The following is a 365-nucleotide window of genomic DNA, read 5'->3' as shown; positions in this document are numbered from 1 at the left end:
TCCTTGTCTCTTTCAGTGTTCATTGTCCATGTTGCCCAAGCCGTTTTGTTAAACTGGTTAACCTTTACACACCGGTGCCTTATACTGCGTAGCACACAAGGATATAAAAGGTGAAGATGGTGAAACGTGTACATCTCCACCAGACTTTCAGTAGTCAGTCATTATTCTTCATGTTACACTATGATTCAGCTATTGAAATAACTTGTAATGCGATTGATTATCCTCCCATGAACATGGATATTGAACATGGATATTAAATAGGGGACCATTTTTCAACAAACATTTACTAGGCGATACCTAATTCTCAACTTGGAAGGCACTAGTGTCTTCTACACTTCCATGGTCAAGACAGATGGGTGTCCACC

Source organism: Oncorhynchus mykiss, chromosome 19 (assembly GCF_013265735.2).
Source record: "Oncorhynchus mykiss isolate Arlee chromosome 19, USDA_OmykA_1.1, whole genome shotgun sequence".
Lineage (NCBI taxonomy): Eukaryota > Metazoa > Chordata > Actinopteri > Salmoniformes > Salmonidae > Oncorhynchus > Oncorhynchus mykiss.
The sequence above is the reverse complement of the archived record's forward strand: the minus strand, read 5'-3'. Positions refer to the sequence as shown.